Source organism: Panthera onca, chromosome F2 (genome assembly GCF_046562875.1).
Source record: "Panthera onca isolate mPanOnc1 chromosome F2, mPanOnc1 haplotype 2, whole genome shotgun sequence".
Taxonomy (NCBI): domain Eukaryota; kingdom Metazoa; phylum Chordata; class Mammalia; order Carnivora; family Felidae; genus Panthera; species Panthera onca.
The window spans coordinates 9,945,465-9,969,541 of record NC_138356.1 but is presented as its reverse complement, the minus strand read 5'-3'; positions in this window follow the sequence as shown (position 1 = coordinate 9,969,541).

The following is a 24,077-nucleotide window of genomic DNA, read 5'->3' as shown; positions in this document are numbered from 1 at the left end:
AGCCCAGAGTCTTCGTTCTTGTCTATTTTTCCATGGCGCCTTTTCTCTCCGCCTTTTTCTCCTCTTGGTCAGTATTCACGGGTCAAGCGAACCACTTAAATTATAAACGTGTGAGATAATTTCAGCATGCAAACCGTGGCATTGGCTTCAGTCGGAAGTCCAACTGAATTTTCACTAGTATCAATTCCATTTATTTTTATTTTGCTCCCCCTCTGAGCTGGGCCCATCTATCATCCCTCTTTGTATCACTAGGCCACTAAGCACTAGGCCTGGGGCACGGTAGAAGCTAAGCAAATGGCTGAAGAAATAAATGAAACAGCAGTTTGAAGCAACTAGTGGTTTATTTCAGAGAGCTCCTTGATGGCCTTTCCTACCATTTTGAGATGGCTGATTCTCAGCCCCCGTCTAGATTAGAATCATCTGTAAGCTTTAAAAAAAGACCCTGAAAATCTGATCACCTCACATTCCTCCTTAGAGCTTTTTTAATGGCCTCTTATTGCCCCTGTAGTTCAAACTCTGCCTGTTATTTTCTAATCCTCTGCACAGTCTTTCAGCTCTATGTCACTCATGCCTCGCGCTTCCTTCTCCACCCTCTCCCTCATCCCCAATTTCACCACATTCAAAAATCTGGCTCTTCCCACCTTTGACATCTCCACAGCAAGGTCACCTCTTCAGAGACTGTCTATCTGAATAGACCACTGGAAGGATTCTATAATTCTTTTTGTGGCTGATTTCTGTATCTGTAAGCTCGTGCTACGTAACAAACAGCCCCAGACAACCTCGGAGTAACAACCTCAGAGTAAACAGCTTAAAATCATCACTGTTTTTTTCTCTCCCTGTGGTTTGACTGGATGCCTTCCTCTCCCTTGAGTTCTGTGAGCTCTGGAGTCTGGATGATCGAGGATGGCCTCACTCCCACGTCCAACTGTTAGTAGGCTGATGGTTGTGGCCTCTTGGCTCCTTTCTGCATGGCCTTTCTTCCTCACATGGGCCAGCTCAGGCTCACCTACAGGGTGGTCCCAACACTTCAACTGCTGCAAGACAGTGAGCTGCAACGTACAAGTGCTTCTCAAGCCCCAGCCTGCAGCACGTACTCAAAGCTCCACTGCCCCAAACAGGTGTAGTGGCAAATGAAATAAAGGAATGAAGAATAAATGGAATTGATCATTATTTTCGAAGAAAAATACAACTCACCAAAACCGACCTCACTAGAGAGAGATTCTAAACAGACTAATTATAATAGAACAAAGAAATTAAAGAGCTCCTCCAACTGAAATGGCCCCTATGGCTTCTCAGGGTATATCTATCAAACTGTTAAAGAGAAAAGAATCCCAATTCTATTGAAAACAGGATATATACAAAAACGGGACATTTTCAAATTCTTTTCTGTCTTAGGTTTATTTATTTTGACACAGAAAGAGAGGAAATATGTGAGCAAGGGAGGGGCAGAGAGAGAGAGAGAGAGAAGATCTCAAGCAGGCTCTGTCAGTGCAGAGCCCGACACGGGCTCGATCCCACCAACTGTGAGATCTTGACCTGAGCCCAAATCAAGTGTTGGACGCTGAACTGACTGAGCCATCCAGGTGCCCCTCGAATCCTTTACATACAGTGCATATAACATTTCTCCCTAAACTCAATGAAGATTGCAACAAAAAGGAAATTACAGATCAATTTCACTTATTAGTATTGATGTAAAGATCTTGAATAAATTATCAGCAAGTATTATCCAACAGTGCATTACAATTAAGAAACTCTGACCAAGTAGGTTTTATTCCAGAAATGCAAGGGTAGATCAATATCAGACAATCCATTTTTATTGTCCATCATATTAATAGAGTTTGGGAGAAGAATAATATGATTGTCTCCATAGAACAGAAAATGCATTGGGCATAATTCAACACCCATCCATGTGAAAAAGAATAAAGTAAGTAGACATTAATGGATGCTTCTTTAATTTATACTATGCATGGTGTGTGTGTGTGTGTGTGTGTGTGTGTGTGTGTGTGTGTGTGTGTGCATTTCATCCCCAAAACCATCATCTTACTTACTGGAGAAACCCCACAGCCTTTCTTGTTAAAGTGAAGGAAAAAAGGGCTTATATTTAACATTGTGTTAGGAGAATTACTCAATGCAATTAGGTAAAAATAGAGGAATTAGAAGCCTAAGAACTAGAAAGAAAAAGGTAAAACTGTCTGTACTTCTCAATGATATCATTATCTATATTTGAAAAATCACAAGGAGTAAAAGGAAAGTTACTTTTAATACTAAGATTATTTTGTAAAAAGGAAAACAACAACTTGTAAAGTAGCAGGTTACCAAAAAGCTTCATAGATTCACATATTCAAATGCAAGCCAGCATAACAGACTATGGTTATGAGAGAAAAACAGACAAAATACCATGGCATTAACTTACTAAATCATTTCATAATTCTCTATGAGGAAAACCATAAACACCTTGAAAGACACCACATTTGAGTTGAATAAATGGAAGGGAGTACCATGTTTATGAGTAACAAGATTCAATATCCTGAAGAAGCCTGTTATTCCTAAAAACAATTTATATGTTTAATATACTCTGTATAAAAATGCCATCAGATAGTTTTCGGAGGTAGCTTTCATTTGAAGGAAAATAAGCAAGAATAGTTGGAAAACCCTGGAGAAACCGAAGAGCAACAGATTGGGCTGTTTTCTACTAAATATTGAAAGACCATATAAAGCTTCTGTAATCAAAGTTTGATTTTGGTTTAGGCAGATTGAGCAGTAGAACAAAATGGAAAATCTAGTAACAGATTTAATTGCGTAATGGCATTTCGCTATAGCACAAATGCAGTATTTTAAATAAATGCGTGATAGATGGACTTTGAAGTAGCACAAGGGAAATAGGAAAAAGAAACATGGCATAAAAAAGATTTATCCCTTGTATCATTGTAAATATATGAGATTTACATATAAAAATATGCCATCAAGCAGGTACAGACAAAATTGTAGGTGAATTTCTCTGTAACTGGGCAGTAAGGAAAACTTTAAGTATGACTCAAAACTCAGAAACAACAAGGAAAAGGATTGATGAATTTGATCGCATTAAAAGATCCCCGTTGCGTGTCAATCACTCCCTCGTCAAAACAAAACCAAACAGCAATAAAAACATAAGTGGAGTAAAAAAGAAAAATAACACACTGCAAAAATATTTGCAACATATTCACAAAATGTTAGCATTCCTAACACGTAAAAGGTTCTCAAAATAGAGAGGGGAAAGGAGGCCAACAACTGTCACGAAGGAAATGGGCTACAGAGACGGACACTCCGTCGGAGAAAACGAGATTCAAATGGTTCTCAGCCATATGAAAAGCATTGTTTATAATGGGAAAAATGCAAATTAAAACAGCTATGGGATACATTTTCTCACGCATCAGATTGCAAAACTCCCAAAGATTAAAATAATCTGTTGGGAGATTGTGCAGAGACAGGCAGTCTTATACTGTGCTGTTAGGATTGCAAAATTGTACAATATCTATGGAAGAGAATTTGGCAATGTTGGGCAAAATTACACGAACATTTTCCTATTTCATTTGGACCTAAGAGGGGTCTGATTGAATAAACTATGGCATATTCAAGTGATGGGATACTAAGTATTTTTTTAAACAGAAAGAGAGATATCTTTCTATATTACTTTAGGTCAATTTGTAAAGTATATTTTTATGAGAAGAAGCAAGATGGAGAAATGTGTGTATAATGTATTACAATCTAAGAAGAGAATATATATTCACACATATATTCACATGCACATGTATCTTTATATTAAATTCTTATATTTATTCCTATACTAAGAATATAGGAATAAATCATAAATGGACATTTTAAAAGTTACGCAAAGTAGGAGGGAGAAAATGGAGTGGAGGGGACACGGACGGAAAAATTCCAAATTTTTTGGAATATGTCTTATTTTGTATATTTGATTTTATCATTTTAAAACAATGTAGACCTTTCATATAATTAGAAGAGAAAATTAACTTTTAAAAAGCAACCCTTAGAAGTCAGGAATAAAATGAAACAAATCAACTTAACTGTATATCAGGTTGAGAGCATAACCACCCAGAGAGTAATTATTCCAAGTTCTTTACAACACATGAGCTAATTTGCTTTTTGACATTAAGAACTGGAATTTTCAGAGTGTGAAGAGATGTAAGATGGATGAGACTATGTAGACAAACTCGTAGGGCTGATTTTGAATTTAAAATTTTGGTATAAATTTATGACATATTCTGTCTTAAAAGATATGTTTCTCTAGCTTCTTCCATTAAAAAAGTTTAGAAAAAAATACCCAACTCAGCTATAGTGAGAACCCCCAGGATGCAATGTGTCCTAAAGAAACGAAGACTTCTTGGAGAATGGCAGAACCCAGGTCCGTGCAGGAAATAAACGATGGCCCCTCAACATCGTGTTATAAAGGAACAAGAAAGGCATCCAAGATTACTGGGGTCACGGCACAAAGTTTCAGGACCCAACTTGGAAAGCTTGCCACAGACCACAGATGGGACAATTTGGGAAACAATAAGTATAATCAGTAGTTTATGGGCTGGAAGACATAAGTGACCAAGCCTAATCTAACTACTGCCCTATCGATATAGGATTGGAGGATAGATAAGGAGTCAGAGGAGCACGTTCCATGACACCACATGATAGAATCAGCAAAATCTAGGTAATGAGAAATCTGTGGGACTCATGGTTCTGTCTTTTCAACCAGAATCATAAAATTGTAAGGAGAGAACAAAAATTGAGGAAGAACCTATAAGCCAAAGAGACATGAGCCATACGGATCAGTTGTAATCCGCGTATAGACCTTGTTTGAGTACCAATGTAAACAAACAACTAATACAAATAGGAAGGAGACTCAAGGATATTAGAACACTGATTAGATTTTTGGCGATATTAGGGAACTGTGGCTGTCAATTTTTACCTATGTTTAAATGAAGAATTCCTGGGGCGCCTGGGTGGCTCAGTTGGTTGAGCATCCGACTTCGGCTCAGGTCATGATCTCGCGGTCCGTGAGTTCGAGCCCCGCGTCAAGCTCTGTGCTGACCGCTCAGAGCCTGGAGCCTGTTTCAGATTCTGTGTCTCCCTCTCTCTCTGACCCTCCCCCATTCATGCTCTGTCTCTCTCGGTCTCAAAAATAAATAAACGTTAAAAAAAATTTTTAAATGAAGAATTCCTGTCATTTAGAGGCATATACAAAAATACTTATATCTACTATGTGATTATAGATTATATAGATATAAATGGCATGATACTTATATTGTATATACAATTGCATATTATATATGTATATATATCATCGCTTATTATATCTAATATCTATCTATCTATCAATGGCATGACATCTTGGATTCGCCTAAAATAATCGGGGGTGATTGAAATGAACATGTGTAAATAAATAAGCCTGGGCATGAGTTGACCATGTTGATGCTGGGTGGTGGGGACACTGGGTCTCGCACTGCCTACTTTTAGATATGTTCGCAAATTTCCATGATAAAAAGGCAAGAATCTTAATAAAAGTGATTGAGAAGAAAGATAATATCCATTACAATCCATTCTGCTTCTCAAGGCAGGTGTGCCCTTTTCCTTTCATTCCCATTTCACTAAATCTGAACAAGTTCATGACCTTGATTAATTTTTTGATGAGAGATATTTTCTGCTCAATTGCTTTCATGGTATTTATTCCCGTAACAGAGGATTTCTTTGAAAGCAACTTTGCATGGAATATTGATATTATTCATGAGCACTTTTGTCATTCACAGTGGGTTTTTTTACCCTGGTTTCTTTACTCTTCTCTATCTTGGCAAGATTTTAAAATGATTTGAATAAAACCGACATCTTTTAAATTACCATCCTGTGATATTTCTTCGAACTCACCAAAAGCAAAACCATAAACATTAGACATACTAATCTCTTAAGGATCTGTGCGGAAGTAAGAGTCACCTCTCTTCACCTTTTATTGGCAAAGCAAACCATGTGCCCATGCCTCATTGTAGACAAGTGAGGTGAGTTAACCTCTTATGGGAAAGACACTGAACGCTTACTGGTATTAATAATACAATCTATGCCACATAAAAATATTTTGAAAATGAAGACAATTGCATCTAATTACTCCTCACTGAGTGGGAGCAGCAGAGTGATTATAAAAACAAACTTACTTAATGATATTTTTTCCTATATTGCTTTTAGAGCATAGTAATTCTTCAAGGTTGAGTCAAAGCTACTATTTTCTTTCAAATCTACTTTAGGCTCACTTCCTTTTGATTTGGGTAGCGTGTTGAAACTTTTCACTTAGGGGCACCTGGGTGGCTCAGTCGGTTAAGCATCCAGCTTCAGCTCAGGTCATGATCTCGAGGTCCGTGGGTTTGAGTCCCGCGTCGGGCTCTGTGCTGACAGCTCAGAGCCTGGAGCCTCCTTTGTATTCTGTGTCTCCCTCTCTGTCTATCTCTCTCCTGCTCATGTTCTCACTCTCTCTCTCAGACATAAATAAACAAAAAATAAATAAATAAAAATTAGGGGCGTCTGGGTGGCTCAGTCGGTTAAGTGTCCGACTTTGGCTCAGGTCACGATCTCATAGTCCGTGAGTTTGAGCCCCGCGTCGGGCTCTCTGCTGACAGCTCAGAGCCTGGAACCTGCTTCTGGCTCTGTGTCTCCCTCTCTCTCTGCCCCTCCCCCATTCACGCTTTGTCTCTCTCTGTCTCTCAAAAATAAATAAATGTTAAAAATAATTAAAAATGAAAAAAAAAGTTTTCACTCCCATGACATAGTAAAGAAAATGTAACTTACTTTATTAATGGTGATCTTGGTTCCTTTATGAGTGGAAACAGTGGTCAATGGGAGAAAATAACTAACATGTCAGTCCACAGCTATGAATAACCAGACACTAATGTGATAATCACCTCGGTTAATGTGCTATGTCTTTGATTTTTCAGTCTCCATCCCTCTCTTGGCTTCTTTTCTCCAAGATGGCATCTAAAGTGTAACTGATGGTGAAGCAGAGAGGAGACGTTGGAGGCCTCTGGGCCCCAGTGTCCTCTGGTTTCTGTGGGGTGTGGGTCTGGGTGCTTGAGTCCTGCTGGCCCCCGTTGTTGAGGTCTGTGGCTGGTGAACACGTGGCCATTTCCCGGTGGTGCCCCCAGCTTGCCTCTCCCTGGCACCACAGATTCTTCTCATGTCCTGGTTGCAATTCCCATCGGGTCACGGTCCAGGTGACCTTGCAGTCCTGGCCACTGGACGTTGTCCCACCATGATAACCTTCCACTCCCAACCCCCGCAATCTCACCAGCCAGGCCCTCAGTCGCCACAACTTTCTGTCTCTCCCACAACAAAACCAAGGACGGTTTGGGAGAGTAAAACCTCAAGTCCCCCTGTGCTGGACAAAGCTGCACATCTACTGTGCTGTGGGAAGGCTCCTCCCAGAAACGCAAAGGGGAAACGGAGGCAGAGGAGTCTGCACCATTGGTGATTCCATGCCTAATCCTTACCTCACCCTCTCGGGCCTCTCACTGACTCGTCTCTCCCTCTCTTTTCTCTTCTTACATTTCATGGGACCAGAAAGGAGCAGCCTTTTCTTACCTTGCCCCTGACTCCCATCTTCCTCTTACCTTAGAGGATCGAGGTAATGGCCTCTACCTCTTGCATAGAAAGAAAAACTCTTTCAATTAAAGGAGAACACACAGAGCATGGGTCTTCTGGCTTTGAGGCACATAGGATAAGGGAGGAGAAAAAGGGACTGGAAAAGCCTTCCCCCTCAACGATGCCTGGCCTTCAGCTCTCTTGCCCTGTTGTAAGATCTGGTGAATGTCAGATGCGGGCTGTTGCCCCCTTCTTTCTCTTAACTGTTGTGATAAATTCTAATCTCCACTTAGCCGTGTGGATGCCGTGTGCTGGCCAATGCACAAGGTCACGAAAGGCGGAAAGGAAAACTCGTAAGTGATTTTCAAAATATTGTTCCATTATATTTATCTTCTCTGTTTTACCCTATTCTTACAAAATACAAATTAGTATCAGGAAGTAAATATATACGTGTGTATTTATACATGGTATACATTCTAAGAGGGTAATATAGTTTTATTACTAATTTTAACTCTGACACACGTGATTGATTCTACTTTATGTATATAGTAATATATATATGTATTTATACACACATGCACAAGAAATAATGTATATGTATTTAAATTATAACTCAGGTAACTCAACCACACGACAGTGATCAGCATTCTTCATCCACTATTCAAAAGCAAAAGGTATTCATTTTCTAAACACGGGTCTCAGCGGTAAGGACAAATGCACAAACATGACTTGATTATGTCAGTGCCCAATCATGGGATAAGTATGGGTTTGTTTGGAAGAGAGAATTTGCAAATGACTCAAGTAAAACGTTAGGCGACAAGCAGGACACGGATTGCGCAAAGCATGAGATGTTAATGAGATGGTAAGCAGTTGAAGCTTAGCGTTGCAGCCAAGGCCAATGGTGGCGAAAAACCTGAGCAAGAGCCAGTGGTTCAACTCCAACACCAGAGATGCAAACTTAAGTCATATCAAAGCAAAGATCGTCGGCTCTCCCACACACCTTCCAGAAACATTTGTGCATGATCTCTTACCATAACATAATTTTTCTAAAGCCCTCTGAAAGCAAAAGAATCAAAAGATTTGGCAAAAGAATCCAAAGCCAGATCTGGACCTTATGAGTTGAAAAGGATTATCTCCTCATCACATGGGGACGTTCCCCAAAATCTTACTGCGGTCTGCTTTGACAATAGCTTTTAGGTCATGATTTCTCACGTACGTTTCTTTCTAGAGCACCTTCTCTTCGATTGCTCCAAATACAATGATCACTTTTTAGTTCCCTCACTGATAAGGCACGTAAGGTTGGATTCTGTGGAGTCACATTTTTTTGTGCCCTCAAATTGTACAAACTGTAGGAGCGTTTATTGTGTGATTGGTGCACACACCCAGTGACATACACATGCATACACACGACTTGCTTCATAAGGCAAAATTGCTTCCACACACACAGGATTTATAGGTAACCTGATGGTAAATGAAATTCTGACTTTAATGTAATCCTCCACTTACAAATGGGTTGTGTTCCAGGGTGCCTGGGTGGCTCAGTTGGTTGAGCAATGGACTTCAGCTCGGGTCATGATCTCACGGTTCGTCGAGCCCCGCGTTGGGCTCTGTGCTGACAGCTCAGAGCCTGGAGCCTGCTTCTGATTCTGTGTCTCCCTGTCTCTCTGCCCCTCTCTCAGTTGTGCTGTCTCTCAAAAATAATAAACATTAAAAAATATTTTTTAAAAATGGGTTGTGTTCCAAACAAGTGTCAGTCACTTGTTTTGTTTTGTTTTGTTTTTTTTCCTTTGTGAAGAAAGCACGACTATGGAAAGTTGCAGGTAGTGGATAGGTTCTTAGACAAGCGACTGGACATTCGTGTACAGAATGCTAGTCCTCAAAGCCCTTTGAAGCTAATGAATCTTCTATCTTTTTTTATTTTTTCAGAAAAGAATGAGGCCTGTATAGTATAGAGAGATGACCAAACCACAGGACAAGATGGTGGTCCAGGTGGGGCTGGAGTCTGGGACTCCGACTCCTTGCGTGGAATGCTTTTACTGTGGCTTCTAATACACAGCATGTTCTTAACTCATGCAATAGTTAAACTGTCTGAAAATACCAACAAAAATGTTGTGGTTTTTTTTTTTTATCGTGAGCTTAAATTTGTCAGGATAGACTAGGTTACTCCGGGGCCGCAGATTAACTCTGACATTCTTGTTTGTTCCTTGCTCTTGATACACAGCCACGGCAGGGAGTCTGTTCTCTGCAGCCACTTGAGAAGCCACGTAAGTAGAGAGTCCGCTGTCTTGCGATTGCGTTATCGTGAAAGATGGTAGAAGATGCTGGAAATAAAACAAAAATAACAAATGCATTTAAAAAAAATTATTCTTGAATATTAGTGCTTGAATAAAAGGAGGTCGTGAGGAGAGGGGGCTCATCCATTCTGTCTGTGAAGGAGGGCCCTGAAGGAGATATCTGAGTACTTTCATGGAAGGGTTCGAAAAGCTGGGCCCTGGTTCTTTTCCTGGATGGGGAGTTACAGTAGCACGATCCGTGACTTAATCAGACTTTGTTAAGATTGTTCTTGGACTTGTGAGGAGAAGGGAGACATTTAATGCACACGCTCACGTGTAACAGATCTTAATTTCACAGCCCCATTTGGCAGATAAGATAGCTGTTATCATTTCCACTAGATGGACAATGCAAGGCGGGGAGCTCAACGGAATCTGAGCTAGAAATATTAGTTGAGCAGTTGTTAGGCTGTGAGAACAGAGCTCTGGACAAGATAAAGTGCATTCCTTCATGCATGTCCGTGGACTCAAGGCTAGAAAGGGGCGGGCAGAGGACTGGAATCAAAATTTCCTAATTGCTGGTCAACAGCTCCGAATTCTACTATATGTTGTTTCAGCTAGAGGGCAAATGTCAGGATGATGAATGAGCCTAACACTGGAATCTTTTGCCCTTGAGAGCAGGTATAAAAAATATTCTTCGTTAATCTCACTGCTGGGGCTTTTGGTCTGGCTGAGCTGAGACAAAGATACTATCTATGTAAACAGCCCCTCCCCTTCCTCCCCCACCCCCATCCCTGATCTCCTCCTTCCCCAAATCAATATCTACGTGAATCTATTGGGACACCCATGGGAGTCCTGAAGTTGGTGAAGGAGGGAGAGGCTTTAGTTGAGAAGGGTAGAGTATGGAGGAGTTATTAGAACAGCTACTCCCTTTCAAATTCTGCACATTTTGTCTGAGATACTTGGACGATGGGTGTTCCTGAGAAACATGGTATTCCTCTGGGCGGGAAGTACGAGCTAGGAGTTAACAGAAATATTCGGGAGACACCTTGTGAGACTCACCGGCAGTGGCACTGGATTGGGTAGAGAGGACTTCCCCTAGCTTTGCACAGGACCCCGTGCGCTCTGGCAGGGTGAGGTCTGCGTGTTCAGGGGACAGAGACTGCCTTTGACGCATGGACAGTGGCATTTGCCTGATGCATAGCGATGATGGCAAGGCTGTTTCAAGTGGCTTTATGCAGATCAGGACGAGTGGGGTAGGAGGAGGAGAGCACAGTAGGGAAGATGCTGCTGCCTGACTGGGCCGTGGGCCCGCGCGAAGAAGCTTCTGGGCTTTTGAAGAAATAGATGGAGACTCTCAGTTGGTAAAGAGCCTCCACAAGGTCTTCTTATGGCGGCTGGGAGAGCTCCACAGCCAGTGGACATTAGGATCACATGCCCTTAATAGCATGTAGATTCTCTTGTGAAAAAAAAAATCAGCCAAAGAAACCCATTTTAATACCTACATTACTACCCCACTATGGGCGCGGTTGCTCTCTTTAAGATGAAAATATTTCCTGTGCTGTAGAATGGAACGCTTGGTATAGTTTTAGGCAATGCGTTGCTTTCGAGAAAGTATAGGAAACCATTTCAGAGCACTTTCTGAAATCATACTGCAGGATGTCGTGCTGGTAAGCTGGGAATAGCTCATGGGAGTCAACGTCTGCTTGTTTGGGGAACCCAGGAGTGTATTAAAAGCACATTCCACACGTTCTGGTCCCAGCTTCAGTCTTCAGCGCTTGATATTTATAACAGGATGACAGGTTTCCTTTTGTACTTTGTCTGGGCCATTAAATGTGGCCGTGGCATTGCACGCTGTTTCATAGCATGGAAATGAAATATTCGGTCAGATTGATGTGTCCTCTCTTCCTGGTTACTGATGAATGGAATGGCTGGCACATTCTCTCACTGCCACGGGCATTCAGATCCTTGCTTGTCTTTGGCTGGGAAAACAGGCAGCAAGCAGGCTGCATTTCCCCTTTGCGCAAACTGTTACTTCCTTAATTCACGTGTAGAGGTTGAATATTTCATGGTAAACGCCTACAACAGAAACCTTCAAAATGATCGTCCAAGGCTATTATCCCATAGCTCAATAAGAATCGTTTATCTTCTTGTTCAGGAAGCTTGCCTTAAAATAGTTTTGCTACCAGAAATGACAGAATTTTTCCAAACGGACTTGCCATCCCCCCCTCCCCAAATGACTTATGGGTATTTTATCTCCTTGCCTAGCTTTCCTCTTACCCTCATGGGGAGAGCATCTTTATACCTTGAAAATAGCCGTCTGCCTTCTCCTGATGGAGGTCCTTCAAACTTGCATCCCCGTCGAGAGATTGCAGAGTTAGGTCGGCCAACCGATGCAACAGAAACTCAAACCAAGTGAATTACAGGAAGGATGATGATAAGTTATATCATTCTGTGTGCACTGGGGTGTATGTTTGCAATTCCATTTTGGAAAATATCTCTGTTTTCTTCTTGTCATTTCTTTGCTTTTTAGATGAAAAAGTAATTCATGTTCGTTGGTGAAATTTTGAAAAATTGAAAAAGTTTAAAACGAAATTAAATAGGCAGAAGTTCTACCAATCTTTCCAACGTTTGGGAACGTTTCCTTCTAGTCATTCTTCTCTGTGGCTCTATATGGGTATTTTTCACCTTTCTCCCTGCCTTCTTTCTCCCTTCCTTCCTTCCTTCCTTCCTTCCTTCCTTCCTTCCTTCCTTCCTTCCTTTTTCTTTCTTTCTTTCTTTCTTTCTTTCTTTCTTTCTTTCTTTTCTTTCTTTCTTTCTTTCTTTTTCTTTCTTTCTTTCTTTTCTTTCTTTCTCCTTCCTTTCCTCTTTCTTTCTTTCTTTCTTTCTTTCTTCTTTCACTATTCAGTTTTGAATCATGCTTCTCCTCCTTCCTCCACAAAACAGTAATGCTGTTTAAAGAAGAGAATATATGACTTTGATTCAGAAGTCTTTGATTCAGAATACTCAGGTATCCATTCTCCCTTTCTTGCTGTCACTATCCCTACAAGTGCAATTAGCCAACATGTCTGTGCTCTTGGGAGCTGTAAGCTTGGGGCAGAGTGTGGGGCCTGGAACAAAAGCGGCTTACTGTACAAGCGTGCGATGACCTCTCCCTGAGCCTAGGACATGTGCTGCTTTTCATTTAATTTTGTAGTGCAGTGTAAAGTATAATATAATGAGCTATACACTTTAAGACAAAAAGGAAAAGGGAGTGAAACCTACGACTATGTTAGCCCAACGTCACCCTGTCCCTGTAAGCCTCAGGGACTGGAAGTGGGGAACAGAGAAAAAGAGCAGGTGGTGTTTGCTAAGGGCGTTTTCTAAGTATCAGAAGGTAGCATTGTTATTGAGGCGTTGTAACAAAATAAAAACACAAAAAAACAAAAAACAGAACCTAAGAAACCTGACCATGTCAGCAGAAAAAACAAAACGCATTAAGGGGAAATGGTGTGACTTTGAAAATCAATAAAGAGAAAATGGACCAAATCTCTTCGCCATCGAGGTAGACTATGTATTTATTTACTTTGTGTTTATTCCCTCCTTTTTTTCCCCATTACGTTATTCTAGAATATTAAAACACTAGTCTAGATTTCTTCACGTTCCCCAGTTCTATCCCCACGAACTCTTCCCTAATTCTGTGTGTGCTTACGCTCCTCTCAACCGATACCCTCATGGATGTTGGTATCGTAGCCTTTGTACCAAGAGTGTTTTCCCCAGATTCCTTCTTTCCCTACCACCAAAGACTTCCAAAAAGTTATCTGACTTGGTTCAAATCCTTCTTTTGCTTGTATCTCTGCGAATTGCATTGATAGAAGGTGACTTTTGGAATGCAATTTGCTTTACATTAACGGTTGCCATTTTGTTCGAGTCCCTATTTCCGTTTTGGTGGCTGACCTCTGAAGCCATACTGATTTCCATCCTCTCCCGTGTGCCACACTGACATCGTAGGTGAGAAATCACAGTACTGTTCCAGGGCAGTCGTGACACAGAGACTAAGAAAGCCCTAGAACCAGCTTATTGTGTGCCCCTTCGCCTGTGAGAGCCCTGAATTGAAGATGAGGGAGGGTGGAGAAAGTTCCAGATGGTGGCTGCAGAGTGGAGAATGGATATAAAATGAAAGACTTGAGGCTTCGTCCCTACGCAGAGCATCCACAAAAGTGTGGTCAGAGGCGAGCCCAGCCACTGCTTTATTTTGTTTCAGATTTGTGCATTTTAGGACTAGTAATGTTCATTTATTTATTTTATGTATGTATGTACGTATGTACTTACTTTTACAAATCCTCTCCTTTTTCTTTTGCTATAGGAAGAAAGAATGAAACATCTGGAAAGCCAAAAACAGATTTTCTTTTTCTTTTCCTGTCCCTATAGAATGAAGGTATGAATTCTGTTAGAATCCTGTAAAGTCGTTGAGTTTTCTTTTCAGCTCAACCTTTAACCTACACGTGACATAATCAGGCTCGATTATATATTTTAATAAAAAAATTTTTTTTAATTATTTTACAAAGCCATGGCTGTTAGCTTAACATTATATAGTTCTGGGTCGTAAATATATAAAATCTTCAATATACATCATAAAAATTTCACATGTAAGCATTCTTTCCCTTTTAAAGGGGAGAAAATACCAGACCCATCCTATCTGTGGACAAACAAACATTTTTGGCAGTTTTTGGTTACACACGTTTGAATTCTCCTATGTGGGTGTGTATAAAATCTAGAAAGTGAGGGGTGCCCGAGTGGCTCAGTCAGTTAAGCATCCGACTTCGACTCAGGTCATGATCTCATGGTTCATGAGTTCCAGCCCCGTGTTGGGCTCTGTGCTGACAGCTTGGAGCCTGGAACCTGCTTCGGATTCTGCGTCTCCCTCTCCCCTCTGTTCCTCCCCAATTCACACTATGACTCTCTCTCTCTCAAAAATAAATACAGACTTAAAAAAAGTAAAATCTAGAAAATGAATTTACTTTTCCCATTTTTTTTATACTATAAAATCAAAGGGCAATTCATTGCCATTGTTGCTAATTTTCCTGATAGGTTTTATAATTCTGGAGAAAATGTTTCTCGATTAGTGACTTCGCTGTGGCTTCAATGCAGTTCTTGCCACTTGTGATTTTTCCAGAACTTGTTCTTATTATTAAGTATCTGCTCAGATGGTTGTTACTCCAGAAGCACCATTCATCAGGAATGTTAACTGGTCTCGTATCTAATTCTGGGTCCCTCTGAAGCAGCCCAGACAGACGTGGATTGAGCAATCAGAGGCAACTGTTGGTTTTCACTGATTTAGTTGAAATCATGAACAGTCACTGGTGAGTATGGGAAAATTTCCTTGTTGTTCTGATCCTTTCATAGTTTCATCATCGCCATGGCTTCATGAGGAGGACAGTAGGCACTTGCTTGCCCGTTCTCACCATTGTCAATTCTGTATTTAAGAAAAAAAATTCTAGGGGCACCTGGGTGGCTCAGTTGGTTGGGTGTCCGCCTTTAGCTCAGGTCATGATCTCACGGTTTGTGGGTTCGGGCCCCGTGTCGGGCTCTGTGCTGACAGCTCAGAGCCTGGAGCCTGTTTTGGATTCTGTGTCTCCTTCTCTCTCTGCCCCTCCCCCACTTATGTTCTGTCTCTCTCTCTCTCTCTCTCTGTCAAAAAGAAATAAACATTAAAAATTTTTTTTTAAAAAAGAAAAAGAATTCTAGTTGCTAGAGACAGATTAAGCTCTATTAACGTTGCACATCTGATTGTGGTGGCAGGCAGTTGTTTATTAATTTTTCTGACTCCTGAGGTACGAACAAGTCCGACAACACCCTTCACCGGGGCTCTTAAATGTCTTGAGAAATGCGGTTTAGGGGAAAGAGCTGCTTATGTACGGCTTTGAATTTTGATGCTCTCCCTAGATCTGTGAATCGGAGCAAATCTTTGAACCCATGTCAGTCTTTGCTTCTTATCTGCAAAACAAGAATAACAGTATCCGTTCCGGGCGATTTGAAAAGCACCTACCAGTACCTTTGTGCAACCATTCGCCACATATGGATTCCCTTCCTTCTTCTAGAACATGTCTCTGTGGGGTTTTAATAGAAGCCCCATCCTTCACGCAAGTGGCCTAACAATGGCCTGTGACAGAAGCTCTCCATTCCTTCAACTGTATTTATCATCAGGCTGGGAGGCCTCTCTACGAATCCAGTCCAAGGCCACGGCATGGCATGATTCCCTTAAGTATGTAAACTTTGCAGCCATTTGTTTGGTTAACCTTCTGCTGCTCTCTCTAGACGCTTGACCTTTGATGAGTCACTGAGTCTGTCTGTTCCTCTGTTGCCTCCTCTGGAAATGAGTTTATTAACAGAACCGACCCCATGGGTTGTGAGGGATTTAAGTGAGTTAAGATTTGTAAAGAGTTTAAATCAGTGGCTCCCACATTGTTAGTTCAATACATATCAGTTGCTCTTATCGATCTAATTAATTTGTGTTTAAAATTCCTCCTCATTGCAGTTAAAACATAGGCAACCTTTATCATCTGTAGGTATGTTTCAGATCATGCAAATATTTTCAGACTGATCATCTCATTCAAGCCTCCCCCCAGACTCTAAAATAATCATTACCACCCCCCTTTTACAGATGCAGAAACTGATGCCCAGAAAGTTTAAGTACTGTGGGTCTCCCCAGTGACTAATAAAAAGCAAATGAAGGAAATGCGGGTTGGTACAAATTTTTCTGATCCCAAATCCCATGCGTTGTCCCCGCAATGCAACAAATGTTTGATTGGTTTTTAGGATGGCATATTGTGTATCATTACCTCAGGATTGTGCTAAGAGGTTTTTATATACTTTAGAACACAAGGTAGTCAAACTCATGGAATTGAGTGCCAGAGTCCACGGTGTTATATATTTGGGGGGTCACATAGGGAGCAACAGCTTCCAAATGAGATACTTAGCCATAGTACCTAATTTTGGATAAGGTATCGATAGTAGGTTGACTTTTTAGAGAAAGCCAAGATGTAATAAACTGGATACAGAAAAGGCGAATAACAAGGAAAAATGGCTAAGTTGGTTTACATTGAAATTAAGAACTTCTGCTTATTAAAACTACAAGAGTGTGGAAAGACAAACCAGAGAACATAGAAAGTATTTGCAATACACTTATCTGACAAGATTCATTCCTATCCTTTGTTTCTTACTATGAAAGCAAATAAGAAAAAAGCAGAGAACCCAATAGAAAAGTGGGCACAACGACTCTAACAGGTATTTAGCAGCAAAGGATTTTTAAAGTGCCAATAAGCATATGAAAAGAACTTCAAATTTCTTAGTCATTGGGGAAATGCAAGCTGAAGTTCAATGCCACTGGGCATCAACCATATGGCTATACCGCTGATGGCAGGATAAATAGACACAACCAGTTTGGGAAACTGTGCATCAGAACACAGCATATCCTATGGTCTGGAAGTTTCACTTTTAGATAGATACCTACCTACCATTCAGATAAACACGTACATTAGTGAACGAAAAAAACATGTATAAGAATGTCCAGAGCGGCCCCATGTGTAATAACCTCAGACCGAAACACCCCAAACACCCATCAGTAGAATGGATAAATTAACTGTGCTAATTTCCTACAATAGAATGTTCTACAGCAAGGAGAATACATGAACACATACAGCAAAATGATTTTTATGTACATAATGTTATGCTTAAGGAACCAGACGCATGGGAGTATACATGAGAAAGTACTATCAAGTTCAATGCAGGCGAAATTTATCTTCGATGATAGAAGGGAGACTCGTGGTTGCCCTTGCTGGAAAGTAATGACTGCAGGGTGCTCAGTAGGATGTTAGGGCAGTTGTCTCCCTCATCCGTGGGGGGACGCACTCCAAGACCCCTAATGATGCCTGAAACCATGGATGATACCAAACCCTATATAATACTATGGTTTTTCCTACACATGCACACCTATGTTAAGTTAAATTCATAAACTAGGAACAGTAAGAGATTAGCAACAATGACAATAATAAAATAAAGCAAGTATAAAATGATGCTGTAATAAAAATTATATGAATATGGTCTCCTTCTCTCTCTCTTTCAAAGTACCTTATTGTACCGTACTTCTTCTTGAGATGCTATGAGATGAAAAACACGAGATGAAGCAAGGTGAATGACGTAGGCATGGCGACACAACATTAGGCTACCATTGACCTTCTCACCATATGTCAGGAGGCTCATCTCTTTCCAGAGCGGGGTTGATCCCAGGTAACTGAAACCGATAAAGGAGGAAAGACGATAATGTTCTCTTTCTTTGCACGGTGTTGGCTACCAGGGTGGGCTTCCTTTGTGAACGTTCAGCACTCTATTCCCTCAGAACTGGTGCACTCCTTTGGGGTATGTTACACCTCGGCATAAAATCAATAAATGGATTTGGTTGAGACAATCTTATATATCAGAAAGTATCCAGCCTTTTTCCTAAATAACACATAGATTTTTCTACTCCTCCGTAGAGGAGTTCTGAGAGAAGCCAACTGTAGACGCACGTTCTGTCTTAGGAGGAAAGGGAGCTTTAAGACCCTTGACAGGAAAGGTGTCTGTGGAACAGAAAGGGTGGTGACCAGTTTGGACCTGGGCCTACAGCAGCTCTGGATTTAGGACAGCACAGATTTTTCACTCCCCAAAGCCCCGTGAAAGGATGAGGAAAGTTGACTCTGGCAGTCTGAGCTTGACAACGGTCACACAGCCTCCATGAAGCTTCTGGCCAGATTCATGCATTTTCCAAAGAGCCAGCAGCTGTCCTGGCATCCTTCTTTTGAGGTCTGATAGTCAGAAACACTGTCCATGCCAGGCTCTATTGATCTTTCCAGGCTAAGGGCCTCAGGACTGAGCACACTGTGTGCAGTTCTCCCCCCCGGTTCAAGGGAGAAACCGTCACTCACGAAGGAGATTCGGCGTGAGCCGATTCAGGAAGGCACCACGGTGACAGAGGACATTTATACCTCAGCTGCTTCCTGACCCTCTTTATTTTGCCTCGTCCCCTTGTTGTATTTAAACAAATTTAAAACACCGTTCTGCTAAAATAGTGATTTTTTTTTGAACACCCCAAGGTTACTGAGTGGGAGATTTTCGAGCCTCTGAGACCCCACCCTCCTCTTCTTCTCTGTGACAAGGACACCTCTGCTCAGGCCACATCATAGTCACCTACTGCCACCTGATGCAGTAAAGGACAAGGCGACGGATGTGGAAGCTAGTGGCACACTTAGTGTGTGGACCAAGTGTAATACCTCTCTTCTCTTTCTGATAACATCCTTTTCAGTAATCATCTTGAAATGACACGAATAATAATAGTAGCCAGGAAACAAATATCGACAATACACATTATTTATTTATTTATGTATGTATGTATTTATTTATTTATTTATTTTAGAGAGAGAGAGAGAGAGAGAGAGAGGGAATCTTAAGCAGACTGCACACTTAGCGAAGAGCCTGATGTGGGGCTCAATCCCACAATCCTGGGGTCACGCCCTGACCAAAATCAAGAGTCAGATGCTCAACCGACTGAGCCACCCAGGCGCTCCAATAAACATGTTTTTTTTATTGAATCTCCTAGTCGTGTCAACAAAAACAATAATGTTAAATAAAATATAATAAAACTGAAAGGTCTGCCAATGGTCTAGTTGAGGTTACTGTCAAAATATCACACTCTACTTTCTCGATTCATTCTTTAGCAATTGAACATTTAATCAAAGTTAAAATGTAAACATATTATTCCAATTCAGCAAAACTTTTCATGCGCAAACTAAAATTTGCACTTACCAGGTAAAACTGTTGTTCCTTTCCCTTTGTAATTTCAAACCTAAATAAAAACTCCACTGGTCACCTAGGGTGACAGAACTGAAGTAACTCAAGGTCTGTTTGTCTGTTTTCATAATCACTGTGCTATCATTGTTCATTTAGATTATGTTTTTTAATGCAGGAATATATTGTCTCTAGGGGTTAGAGAAGTTAACTGCACCTGAGGTAACACGGAACCTTCCTGTTAAGCATGTATTCTTCAAATGAACATGTATAGTTGAGTCTGCCTGTGTTGGGGGCTGACTGTATAACGAGGAGTTTTCTGGAGACCTGGGTGGCTCAGACGGCTGTGCATCTGACTCTTGGTTTGGGCTCAGGACCATGATCTCATGGTCCGTGAGATTGAGTCCTGGGTCAGACTCTGTGCTGACAGTGCAGGGCCCGCTTGGGATTCTCTCTCTCTCCCTCTCTCTCTCTCCCCCCTCCCTGCTTGCACTCTGTCTCTTGCTCTCAAAATAAATAAATAAGCATTTTTTTTAAAAAAAATGCATTTTTCAAATGAACGTGTGTAGTTGAATCTGACCATGTTGGGGGCTGACTTGTATAGCTAAGAGTTTTCTGAGTTACCTTGTAGAATGCAAATGTGTGTTAAAGTAATAAAATACATGCCTACTGGAATCATACTATAGAAATCAAGATGGAGTCACTCATGTCAAGACGGTCGCATGTCAAGCAGTGACGTGAGCGGCCAAGGGTGTTGCAGCTAAGACCAGACAGCTCCCAAACCAGCAGGGGCTGAGGACATCCAGAACTGATAACTGGCAGAACCAGAGGGAGTCTGCCATGATCCAAGACTGATTAAACTCCTTTAAAAAGGGAGGATATTTTGCAGCAAGCTGTCAGACTCTTCTGAAGCTGACCCTTTCATGTCTTATCACATCAAGAAGACAACTGCCACCCAAGGCCCTACCCCAGTGATTTCTGAACATAACAGAGATACTCCACTGCTTGATCATGAGAAGCAGCACGTGCCGTGAGCTGACCCTGACTCGACCGAGGCCTCCCTCTCAACTGCGGGCTCACCACCTGACTTCACACTGGGTTCCTTAACTTCCTACCCCTTGTTGTACCTTGTTTGCTGTGTGACTTTGTATCGTGCGTGTACGAAGGCAAGTGAACATGTAGGGAGCGTCATTGAGTTCGGAATCCTGAACCTGCCTTATGTTAACTTTGGTTCATGACCGGATAAAGGCGACACCGTGAAAAGGTGACAACTTGTGTGTGCACCTTCATAGTGTGCTCGTGACACGCACACATTTTTTTTTTATTAAAGGTCAGCAGCTCAACACCAACAACCAAAGCAGCCCAATATACGAAATGAGTAAAGATACGCACACTGCTGCAAAGAAGATATACAAATGCCCGACAAACACACGAAAAGATGCTTAGTATCACTAATCACTAGGGAAATGCAAATCAAAACCACAACGAGATATCACCCCACACCCATTAGTATGTTTGCTATCAAAAATAAAATCTGAAAACAGTAAACGTTGATGAGGATGTGGAGAAAATAGAACTCTTATGCATTGCTTAAGGAATACAAAAAATTGTGCGGCTGCTGTGGAAAACAGTAGGGTAGTTCCTGAAAAAAATTAAAAATTCTAATAAATTAAAATCAAATGACCATATTATCCAGCCATTCCACTTCTGGGTATATTCCTAGAATAATGAAAAAGTGGGGTCTTGAGGAGGTAACTGGACGCTGATATTCACAGCAGCATGATTCACAATAGTCACAAATGGAAGCAGCCCAAGGGTCCCCTCACAGATAAGTGAATGAGTAAAGTGCAGTGGACACGTACAAGGGAAAGGTAGTTTGCCTTAAAAGGGAAGGGAATTGTGACACATGGTACAATGTGAATGAAACTTGAGGACGTTATGCTAATTGAAATAAGCCAGTCATAAAAAGACAAATATTGTATGATCTCCCCAATGCTCAGTTGGTCTTCGTATTCCATGAAGTCGTTTTGGATAGACGTCCTGAAGTCCCCACCTCCAAATCTCCCCCTCTTCTCACCATCACCCCCAGGTCCCTTCTGCCCCTATCACCCCCCCTGCCCCCACAAAGTGAAGAGTAGGGGCAGGATCTATTATGATTGCTGCAGAGTCTCTGATCCTTAAAAGTCTTCAGAGTGGAGGGGCCAAAGATCAAGGGCCCTTTCTCTGGCCACTGTAGATCCTCTCCCGTATCACAAACTCCCTATATATTCACGCTACCAAGGACGTTGATACTTTTCTCTGGTTCAACAAGGTGTCCATGCACCACCCCCAGGGAAGGAGCTGAGAGGGGACGTGGGCAGAAAGTAGGGAACAGGGAGAAAAGGAAAAGTCTTGCCATGACTGGGTTTGAGGCCTTCACCCATGGTTAGGGCAGGTGGGACGTCCTTTGAAGTCCTTTCATTATTAAACTGTGAGTCAGTATGAAAATCCTCAGAGGGTTCACCGTGGGAGGTGACGTGCTGGGTAGAGAGGGGACCGTGTTGCCTTTTACGCAGAGAAGGCTGTTCGTGTTCTTCCAGATCTCTTCATTCTCTTCGGACTTGAAGGGCAGGAGGATATGCTATCGCAACAAATGCCATTTTGACATAAGGATTAGTTTGACCTGAAAGCAACTGAGAATAAGTGGATGAAAGAAAAGCTTTCTGCCCTGGTCCCATTTGTCTAAAAGCAGGGCATAAAGTCGCAAAGGTGTCTCCCCTCCCCTCCCTACCATGAAGAAAGAAGTTGATCGCTGGACCCTTATCATCCCAGTGATGGCACCGTAAGAGTCTACAGAACCTTCCTTGCTTCAACTGCCTCTTATCCACCTTTTCACATATATTTGCCTTTGTCAGCCCTAGAAGTTCAGAGTCCTTTGCTTTGGTCTTGCCGCTTGTCCTTTTCTCTGTGACGATTTGTTGTTATTTTGTTAATGTGCTCCATAAGCCCACGTTTTGACTACCCCTTTGCTTATATACACGCACGATGCTTCCATGTATATGCACAATGCACAACAATAAGCTTCCGTGTGTTTCTCTCTTGTTACTATGCCTTGTGTTAGTCTAATTTGCAGGGCCTCAGATGAAGAACCAAAGAGGGGCAGAGAAGAACATATTTTTTTTTCCTCCACTGCAAACATTACCACAAGGAAGGATAGCCGATGAGTGAGGGTAATCTGGGCTCTGCTGTGAAAGTGTAGGTAAAGAAGGAAACTGTTCCCCTCAAATATGTGCTATCCAAACATCATATGTGAGCAAACTGGCCAACCTGCTCCCATGGCACACTCCAAACATCTGAAATTGGGAGGTCCAGTCCGTGCTTCCCTTAGACAGTCTTCATGCTGTGCTATTCCCGTGGGCCCCTTGGCATATCTGATTTCATCCTGATTCCACTATGCTTTGCTAGTGACCCCAGAATAGTCTCCTTATCTTTACCTCATATTCCACTATGACCTTGTTTGTTTGTGTTTTGTTTTGTTTTTTTTTTTTGAGAAAATCATTATGTTTTGTCGTCAGCACCTTCCCACAGGCCTCCCACAGGGGAACGCTCCAGCCCATCTGACCAAGGCTGGGATCTCCCAGAATCAAGACGCAAAGTGGACACCTCCCTCCTCTCCTCTCGTCAGGATTAAATCCTCATTTGTGGGGAAGTCTACACATTGACTACAAAGAGCATTCCATGGGGTCTTCCGTCCGTTGCCGGCTCTTCCTCCCCAAGGATTTCTGGACGTGTTGAGCAAGTCTCACGATTTGCTTTGGGTCTCCCCTTTCTCTTTCTACACCCCTCCTCTTCGTCTTCTGGTTTCTGGGTTCCTCTTCTGTGCCTCATAGTCTTCTCACGGGCTTTATTCAGTGGGACGGCCTGTTCTGGCTTCAGGGCCCTACTGATTGCCAAGAACTCTTGGTCTCTGATTATACACTTGCCTGAAGTCCGGTTTTAAGTACGGAGTTGGTACAGTTAAATATCTATAAAAGACACATTTCTCTCCAACAGGCTCTGCACAGTGCTAGCCGTCCTGCTAGTTTGTGGGACTCCCTTGAAAGTTCTAGCACTGTCTCTTGCTTCTATCTGAATTGTCTGTTACTTGGCACGCTGGATTCTCTTTGCGTGATCAGCTTTCCCTGTGAGCTATGGGGACCTCTTAGAGCTGCTAGTTGCTTGGAGCAGGAACTGAAAACTATTGCCCTCAGGGGCAGGTCCACGACCTTCGGCGTGTGGAGGCCTTAGTCTCCTGACGGTGGCAGCTCATGAGCAAGGCTGCACAGTCACTCCAAGGCCAAAATTGTACAAGCTGTTCTTTCATATCCACTATCGCGCTGTGACCTGAATTATCTTGCATCAAACCTGAGTTCTAAGAGA